Here is a 10,092-nt window from a genome sequence, read left to right as displayed (position 1 = left end):
GTGACCATAACCGTTGCCATTTCCATTTAATTTTCTTGTTGTCAATGCTGTGGTGCTGGTATTTAATTTGTTGCACGTTAAACAAACAAAAGTTAAAGAGCAACATGTCTCGCAAAGTTATTTAGGGTTTCAGTTTCACTTTATGGACTTGCAGTCCACAATCAAAGTTCCAGTTATTCGTATGTGTATAATAATAAAAAAAAATAAATAAAACAAGAACAACAACAAAAATAAGAGCGAGGCGCACATTAATAATCTTGTTGAACCCGGCAATTTCGACCCCATAATCAACGAGTGAAACGCATATGCACATATAGAGAGACGGAGACGGAGCCGGAGACGGACAGATCGGTCAACTCGCAGAGTCGTGGCTCGTTTGGTTGGCTGGCTGTTGGCTGGTTGGTTGAGTTAGCCTGGTAAACGCCTCTGGGGCTCCGCCTGCTCGTTCCATTGTTTGTTGCTTGATAAATTTTTTTAATGTTTTTTCTTCTTTTTTTGGAGACGTGGCTAATTTGAATCAACCGCCTCTCGCTCATTTACGCTGTCCCAAAATGAAACTGAAATTCAGGCAAGCCCCGATAGTCGCGAGAGTTTCAACTCGCTGAAGTCGTAGCAAATTAAACGCATGCGCAGCACCCGCAGGCTAAACGCATTCGCTCCCCGTCACCCTCACCGGCTCCATCAAACCTGGTGGCTATCGGTGCTTGGACCACGCTACCGCTTCCGTGCCGGAGCGCCCCAAAAACAAGCATATTGATAATTGTTTCCTGGTCGCGGTAACTCGAACCCAAAAGCCGAACCTAAACCTGAACCTGAGCTGGCGGCTGTTGTGGCTATTTCTGCTTCGGCTGCTTCGGCTGCTGCTGATGCGGCTGCTGCGTCTGCGCCGGCTTCTCAAGACATAAATCCAACAGTAAACATATAAATTTAGCTATAGTTATGTGCAGAGAGAGAAATTAATAATCATAATTCAGGAGCGTTAGAATTTAATTATTTAATTATCTTTTGAACTTACAATTTAAAATTCTTTTAGCAAAAAATAAAACTGATAATATTAAAAAAAAATACTAGATTTAAAAATTAGCAAATTCTTTTAGCAAAAAATAAAACTGATAATATAAAAAAAAAACTAGATTTAAAAATTATTAGCTAGTATTTAAATTTTGTTTTTTATATTAAACATATAATTTAAAATTCGTATTATCTTTGTTTTTAAAATTTGTTGTAAATTTCTTAGAATTGGCATTTGAATATTGAATTACATTTTGAACATTTAATTTAAAATTCTATAAAAAAAAAATAAAACTTGTAGTTTAAAAAAATGTAGTATTTTTGTGTTTACAGCTATTTGTGAAATACATATTTCCCTCAGAAATAAATTATAAATCACTTATATTTTCAAATTAATAATTTAATTCGTAGGTGAATTTAGTTAGACAGACTCTCAACATTATAATTAAATTTTATGATTCCATATTTTTATATATTCACTATAGCTTCTCTCTAATGAGTTTTGCTCAGTGTAGTCGTTTCTTTATGGCGCTGTCATATGAGCTCTTTTGAGCTCTTGTTCATGTATTTTGGCTTGTTTAGAACGAGAATTATGCAATTATCATAATTGGGCAGCGAGGTATTTGGCCAATTATGAAATATATTTATGAGTATTTCTAGCCATGCCCTTGGCCCTGTCACGCAATCTCTAATCACATACGCCCACAAAAAAAAAAAAACTACACAAATAGAAACACAATCGTTTAAGAAAGAAATGTAAATAAAATAGTCAGAATGTTGTCTAGCGATTTGTGGGTTGCACTTGTTATCATTATATGCATGCATTGTTCCAATTACGCGGCTCTGCACGCACTTTGACCCCATCCACGGCTACATCAATATAATGCCACATAATAGTTGGACTGCCTTCTTCTTTTGTATTGTTTTTATACTCGCATTTGCCCTTTTAAATGCCGATAACCTTTTATGCGCCCGATCCGAGCGGCTATAAAAATAAAAGACGCAGTCTTGAAACTTGAAATGCATTAAATTGAATTTTTTTTTCGTCGGAAATTTAAAATTGTTGACTGGCCAACGCATTCTTAACGCCATGAAAACCTAATTTTATGTTTACACACACACACACACCTAGACAGACAGACGCAGACACACAATTCAATTACAAGGCCCGAAAAGTGTTTCGAATAGACGTAAATTCATTTAAATGGTTGGGCTGCCTTCATCATTGGCCAGCTAACAGCTTAACAATGCATGACCAGTCCCCAATGTAATATCCCCCATAATATCTTCTTGCAAATGCCTTGCACTTTTTCTGCATGCTAATTGGCATGGGGAATTACATACTGACTTGACTAGATATGTATACCATGTATACCTACCTACCTGTGCCTGTACTGTGGACAGCTGCATTTGTACTTAGGGCCAAGTTTTGCATAAACCGTTAGCTTGGTATGGCTGGCAATTCTCACGACTCTGGGCAGTAACTGGCAATTTAATATATGGCAGCTATAACTATCACATAACTAATCGTTAAACCTCTAAACACGAACGTTTTATCGATTGCACAAACGCATCTAAGAAGTTCGCAAGACGCATAATTACTTATGTTGTTAGGCCTTGTTTTAGTCGCACTCAATGCGAATATTAAACATTTCCTTATTGGCTTATTATTATCTGTTTTATTATATTACAAATGTGAGCTTTAGAGGAGTGTAATTTTAGTTTATGGGAACCTGGTACCGAAACATTATTTGATTTGCCTCCCACAATCTGTTTTATGAACGAACGCTTTTTGTTTTGTTATTTGCTATGTTTTGAGAGATAACTTAACTGACGGAATCTATTCATAAAATTATGGATTAAATTACATTAATTTGTTTGGTGTTTTGAATATAATAGCACGTCTTTCTTGTTTTAATTAATTTTATATGGTCTAACATAAAGTTATTGATAGTTTTGTTTTTCATTAATATCCTGCGGCTTTAACATTAATATATACATTTTTACGATGCTATAAAAAGTAATCGTTTTATAACCAATATAATAGTAAATTATGTATTTATTTTCTACAACAAAAGGACAATTCTTTTTATTTAAGTTAATTGACATACGGATTTAAGTCGGAATTAAATCTGATATTCTTGTATAACCTTTAACTTTAAGTTGATGTCTGATCGCTTGATTTAAACAATCTGTTCCCAATTGGATCACACAAAACACACACACTCACACACACTCACATCTTGTACATCTGCCACACATGCTCTGCTCCTCTGCCGCAAGGCCAAACAAATATGCGAAATCCCAATGCTTTATTTGCAAAAAAAAAAAAAACAGCGAACGCGAGAATTATGAAATATGCAAAGCAATAAACAATTTAAAATCAAATAAAAATACAACTTCATATTGGGCAATGGGAAGCATCGAACATCGATTCTGAACTGCGCTCCAAAAAAAAAAAAAACAACAAGGGAAAATTGTGCATTTTTAGAAGCCGCAGATTAAATTCCCTTTTAGATCGCAAATTTAAATTATATTTTTTATTTAATATTAAAAATGTTGGATGTTTTTTAAGCAAATCAAATTTAAGAATATATACTTATATATATATAAATACATCTAAATATATGTCTATGTTGATATTCAAAGTTTTTAAGATTCTAGTTTGCATTGAATCAGAAATCGGCTATTGATATTTACTCAAAAGCTTTACAAAGCTAATACAAATATTGTTATACCCTTTGGTAAGGGTAAGAGCAAAGCAAAAAATATATATATCAATATTTTATGCTTTAAGCATTTGTTTGCTTAGAGCGACCCCCAAAACCAGCAGACGACGACGTCGGATCAGCCGCATACGATTGGTGACTGGTAACTGGTAACTGGCAACTGGCAATTGGTAACTGGTAACCAGGCAGGAAGCACCAGAGCACATGGAGCAGCACCAGGGCAGATTGTGGAGCACACACATGGCACTGGGTATCCGTTTTCTCGGCAGGCTGTCTGCCTACTGTTGGCGGGGCAAAAATTTTGCGGCTGCCGGTTGCTCGTTTCGCCGATTCGCCGTTGTTGTTGTCGATGCAGTTGTTGTTGTTGTCTAAATTTATGATTATTGCCCTGCCAAGCATCTTACGAGCAGCGGACTCAATTCGCCTTAGCCCAAATGGCGCTGATGCTGCTGCTGCTGCTGCTTCTGCTGGAGCCGAGTGGGGGAGGGAAAAAGCCAAGTGATTCTGCAGTTATAAAAATTGGATTTTGCGCGCAACTTAATCACATTTTCGCCTTCAACTGGCGACTCAAGAGTCGAGTCGACTTGACTTAACTCTTGCGACTCTCCGCAACTCGCCGCTCAGCTATTTTATTGCCGTCGACTCTTTGTGACTTTTTTTCAATTTTTATTTTTTTTTGGTTTGGTGTGTGGTTCTTTGCGCCTGGCGAAAATTTACGATTATATCGAAATAAGATGGTTTATACGCGAGCGTAGCCAAAAAAAAAAAGACAAAAACAAAAAAACAAACTACTTTGTATGGTTGGTGCTGCTGCTGCTGCTGCGACAGAGACAGCAGCGTCAGAGTCTGTGAAGATTTACGGAAAAAAATTAATTTACGATTCTAGAGAAAAATCAAATTACGTAGTCGTACTGTTGAATCGGTTCCACATCGACGGCGTTCTCGACTCCGTTGTCGCTTTATGGCGAACATTGCCACCAACAAAGTTTTATTCAAATTACGACTTAGTAATTAATTTCAAAATAGACCGTTTGCTAATCCGTGTGACTCCAATTGGACCGAGAGATATAACTACGATGGCTTGGCAAGGCAAGAGGAATGGGGTTGCAGACATATGACTGTGTCTGCAGCTGATTAAGGCACTCGATGATAAAAACCCGTTTGAAATGTGCTATTTACTTTTAATGTTATGACGTTGCCAGCGATGATTAACCAATAATGATAATGGATGAATGGGACGGGAATGGGAACGGGAACGGGGAGAGGGAATGAGTAACTGCCACTGACTGCCACTCTGCTGACTCTTCCTTACACTGGCTGAGAGCTCAGCTTAACTAGTTGGGGAATTCGTTATTTATGCAATTGCATCGGATCATTTTATTTATTTTTATTTTTCTTTCTTTTTATTTTAATGGTCTTTTGGGGAGTTGGAAAGTGGAAAATGGAAAATGCGGTCACACGACTGCAATTCTAATTAAATTTGAGTAACACATTAAAATGAAAATAAATAACTCTTCAAATAGTTCCAAGTCGATTCACGTTGGGTGTCGGACGTTGTGGGAATTACATAATTAACCTGGTTTGCTCATTAAATGTTTTATAACTTAATGCAATCAGAAGACAAACAAACGATGTGTGAATATGCGGGTGAGTAATATTATATATTTACATAGAATAGTAAGTTCAAGTTCGCCTTTTCAGAGCTTAAAAAGGCTTTATATGTTAGGAATAGCTCTGATTATGTAAACCATGCTCAAGATTTTGTTTCTTATAAGATTTGTTATAGAGTCGTAAATAAAAATGCATTACAATCACAAACAAAGAAGGTTTCTTTTGCAATTTTTTACAGGGTACAAAGAAACTTTATTGTAATTAGTGCGATTGTATTCATCACTTTCCATAGTACAAGTGCTGGCCTGGCCCCATCTGTAGGACTTTAAAGTATTTACCTTGGGGGTCTTTCTGTCAGCTCATCTGTGATACAATTTATTCCTCTTTTTTTGTGCCTAGCCTGACGCATGGGGCGTGTGCTCCAAATTGGTTAAATGTGAGGCGCTGCCAGCTTATCATAGGTGTTTGCTCATGTGTGCGTGTGTGGTGTGTGTGTGTGTGTGTGTGTGTGTGACGTATGTGTGTGAGCTTGGCCGAGACCCACCTCAGACATAGCCATTTGCCAAAACCACTTGGAATTTGTTCAACGTTGCAAAGTCATCGGCATCAGTCGAGATTGTATCGATGGCAAGGCAAACGACTGTCAGCCAGAGGTTCAAATACTAACACTTAATGAACTTAACTTGGCAACAACATCAAATTTCCATAAGAAAGGCAAAAGGAAAAGCCAGCTGCTGTTGTTGTTGTTATTGCGGCTGCTGCTGCTGCTGCTGCTGCTGCTGCGTGTTGTAAGTACGAGTATCTATTAGATACGCAGCTTTGCAACAAACTGCAATATGCAAGGCTCGTGCGCGTTGGTCTACCTGCCACAAACCCAAACACTCACACATACACTTGTTGTTGCAGTTTGTTGTTTGTGTGGATGCTGCCTGCACAGAGGCATCAAGATACAGGCCCAACTACACTGGTAGCAAGTAGCTGCCTCTGGTTTTGAGGCTAAGGCTGTGGCATCAGGTTCGGTCTCGGTCTCGGTCCCGGTCTCGGTCTCTGGCTCATGCTCGAGTTCGAGTTCGGTCTCTGCTCTCTGTTCTCGATTCTCGGTGCTGTGTTCTCTGTACTACGAGCGACTTTGGCAATCAGCAATTAGCAGATATGTTAACTTCATGTTAACGAACCAATTTGAAATTTAAATGCGGCACAAACTCGGGTGCTCATACGTCGTTGTTGTCATCACTTCTTCAACCAGGGGTCTTCCTTACCACTGACTCTCTCTCACTGTGTGTGTGTGTGTGTGTGTGTGACGACAGCCTGAAAACCCGCCACCAAGCTGAGCCAGTTCTTTTCCTGCCTCTTGTCCAGCCACTGCACACACATTTTTTTAGTTTAGCAAAATTTTAATACAAAAACCAAATCGAAGCCGCTGCTTGAAGCGATCCCAGACGATACATATGCATAAAGCAAAAACAACAGAGCTGCAAAAATAAAAGAAGAGAAATATAAAAAAAAAATGTAAGAAAAACCAACCTTGTCATCATAGCCGAGTACGAGTACGAGTACAAATGAAAAGAGTTCGTTAAAAGCTTCTTCATGTTTCTTGGCGGTGTGACTGTATAAGTGTGTGTACCTGTGTGTGCGTGTATGTGTGTGGGTTTTGTGTGTGTGTGTGTGTGTTTAGCTGCAAATTCTTTTGGGCCCAACGAACGTACGTCGAAGCATCATTCTACCTTCTGCTTTTATAAATCACAGGAACGACGACCGGCTCTGGAATTCAAAGCTGACGACTGCAGCAAACAGACAGGAAGGAATATAACGACAGCGACGACGACGACAACTTAAGCGCGAAAAAAAAGTAGTCAATAGCGGCGAGACAGAGACAGAGAGATGTAGAGAGACAGAGAGAGAGAGAGAGAGACAGAGAGAGAGAGATTGGTGCAGATGGTACGGGGGGTGGGAATCCTAACCATGCAAAAGATAACAATGCAAGTGGCTGTGGCATGGCCTCGTGGCCAGAGCCATGGATATGTAATTGTTGCAACTTGAAGCCGGCGCAAAATTTAAAGCGCAATTTCAAACCGTATGACAAACAATAAATCAGCTGAAACCATCGACTATATCCACTTTAGCTCCAGCTGCTGCCATGTGTGAAGGAAGTGGTAAATAGTTAAATAAGCCGACTCTGCACCAGCATTAAAAGCAATTCCCACCCAAGCGATACCCTAGTAAATTAACATTGGGATTAATCTGATTTATCAGAATTCAAACTAGTTAGATCATTATATAACAGAGATATATAATATATTACTTTATGACAAATTCGCACTCTTTTGTGCTGCTAGCATTAAACATTTGCAAAGCTTCATCATAAATCGAGCCAGCATTATTAAGTTTATAGGGTATGCAAACGAATTCAATGAAATCATCATACACATGGTGGCTACAGACATACAAAAATACATATATATATATGTATATATAGTCGCCATAGTCATTCGCGTTGCAAGTTCTCGACTCTTATGTGTATCTGTCGGATTAACTAATGCGATTTGCGGTGCTCATAAAAAGTGTAACGACTTCAGACTCCAGAGAGCAACATTCGTATCGCAAATGAAGTTTTGCTTTAAGCCTCTGTGCTGGTAAATTTTTTACACCCAAGCAGCTCTAAGACCTGGCAATGGGGGGCATAGGCTTAAATGTGTTTGCAGGTAGCCAAACCGTTGATCGTTAATATTGTCGGGAATAATAGCCGATGTGATGGCAAAGATTTCGCTGACTCAAATTTAAATGCATTTAAATGTTTGGACACACAGCAGACTCACATTCCACGCACCATATGACAAACGTTTATAAGGTCATTAAAATATAATTGACTTTTGAGCTTGCAGCAATAAACGTATCTATTCAAATATAATAATTTCAATTGAGTTCACTAAACGAAGCTGCAATTTGAGCTGAAGCTATTTTGAGTCAGTAAGCAAGTCAGGGATTATATAATAAGAGTGAAAATGGATAGCGCTCGACAATAATACTTGAATAAATTTTAATACGTTTACGACTATGCAATAAGTTAGTCCCATCACTAGTCTATAATATCAGCATGTTGTTGTAATTGTATTCCGATTTTTAATGTACATATGTCACAAATTTACTGCACCACAAAAATCACTTTCAAAAGCACCTGCCAAAAAGTTTCCCCTTTCAACAGAATACCCCAAATGTGGAAATTATTTTATTGTTTTGAACTGTTGTTCATCAAACGTGTTGGAATCAAATTTCATTTCAGTCCGTCAATCACTGACTGTGAACGGACTAAATAAACGATGATTCAGTTAAACTAGCACAATTGCCATTATGATATTGGCACAGCAATGTTTAATTGTTTGACAACATCAAAACTCACGCATGAAAACAATTACTGTGTGTGTCCGACTGGCTAAGATTTGATTAGAGTCGGACACACGACGTGCTTTATTTTATTTAGGACTCAATACTATGTTTACGAAACCCGTTAAAAGAAATTAAATTTTAAATAAATATTAAATAGTACATTGAATGTTATCCATTAATACTTACGAAGGAGCTGTCTAATATTTATATATAAAAACAATAATAAGAAGTGGTTTTATATTTTAAATTATAATTTATAATTATAATAATTATATCATTATCATCACTACAGTAATAACTACTTTTACTTTTAGCAACTTTTTTTTAAACCAAATTGTATACTTCATAGCCCTTACAAAGTATATTAAAATAACTAAAATAAATAAAATAAAAACAAATGAAAAGTTCTTACGATCACAAAATTGTAATACTTTCGCATAACTTGAAAGTATTAAATATGAAAAAAAAAAATAAATATTCCTTAGAAAAATATTAACATGGCTAAAATTGTTTTCAATACCTTCGTGTTTGAGTCATGTGAAATCAATCGAATTCATGCCCATCTCTAGAGCAAAGGTTGTGTCTGAAAAGCCACTCAAAATATAATTTAGTTTGTTGCTGGCCAGAAATTGGTCATCGTTGGTTTTTGGCGTTTGGCTCTGATTTCATTTCAAGTTTTTGGCAGTTGAGGGAAAGCCGTGGCGAGTTGTGAGACGGCCACCGGTTGAGATAACAAATAAAATAGATAGTTCTTTGCAAGTTGGCCATGTGAGCCCACGCAAGCTGAAAGCGTTTCTGTATTCACGAGTTTGCACAATTTTTGCATTCAATACGAAATTCTTTATGTCGCTGTATTGTTACGTTTGATGAAAGCACGTACTCAACAAACACACATCTTGCATGTGTACGTAGGTATGTGTATGTATGTAATTTGTATAGGTAGGTTTGTGTTGCATGGTTGGTAGGTGCAACATGCTCGTAAAACAAGCCAGCTGAATGTCTGCTCTGACCGTTGTAGTGCCAACTGCTGCCAAGCTCCAAGCTAACGTGTCAATTGCTACAGTGAGTGGTGGCAATGGTGGTGGTGGTGCTGCCAGTGGTGGTTTGGGGGCACAGCGGCATTGCTCTCGGACGTCGGCTGTGCAACTATCAAATCAAATTGGTGGCACAGGATAATGTTTTGAGCTGCGGTTGAAGTTTTCCCCTTGTTGTTTGCATTTTGTTGTACCGTTGTTCGAATAATTTTTCTCTTTACTATTTTTTTTGTTGTTTTGTTTTTGGTTTTGTATTTGTTTTCTGGTTTGTGTCGGATTTTTAGTGCTTTCTGTGTTTTGTTTTTGGTTTGTATTGGTTTGGT

The sequence above is a fragment of the Drosophila grimshawi genome, unplaced genomic scaffold, assembly GCF_018153295.1.
Source record: "Drosophila grimshawi isolate 15287-2541.00 unplaced genomic scaffold, ASM1815329v1 contig_44, whole genome shotgun sequence".
Classification (NCBI taxonomy): Eukaryota; Metazoa; Arthropoda; class Insecta; order Diptera; family Drosophilidae; genus Drosophila; species Drosophila grimshawi.
Note: the sequence above shows the minus strand (reverse complement) of the source record.